Raw genomic sequence first — 210 nt, forward strand, 5'->3', positions numbered from 1 at the left:
GGTGAAGAAGTAAATACATTTAAGAGCAATCGCCATACTTAAAAAAACAAAACTGCATTAGGAAATAGTGAGTTTCTATTGAGATATCTCGGGTTTGTTTACAGCTCGGCCAGACCTCGTTGCCATGACAACCGCGAGATTAGCAGAGAGACGCCGAGGTTAAGACAAACCCAAGAAGCCACATTATCCCGCGGCTTCCTAACCCTTCTG

The 210-nt window shown here is 44.3% G+C and overlaps 1 protein-coding gene across 1 annotated transcript in view; it reads right to left on the reverse strand.

The window, feature by feature from the left end:
- Window positions 1–210, reverse strand: part of LOC119588969 (serine/threonine-protein phosphatase 6 regulatory ankyrin repeat subunit B-like) — a gene marked incomplete in the record, with an annotated part of 103,883 nt that overhangs the window by 32,194 nt on the left and 71,479 nt on the right.

The sequence above is a fragment of the Penaeus monodon genome, chromosome 24 (assembly GCF_015228065.2).
Source record: "Penaeus monodon isolate SGIC_2016 chromosome 24, NSTDA_Pmon_1, whole genome shotgun sequence".
Classification (NCBI taxonomy): domain Eukaryota; kingdom Metazoa; phylum Arthropoda; class Malacostraca; order Decapoda; family Penaeidae; genus Penaeus; species Penaeus monodon.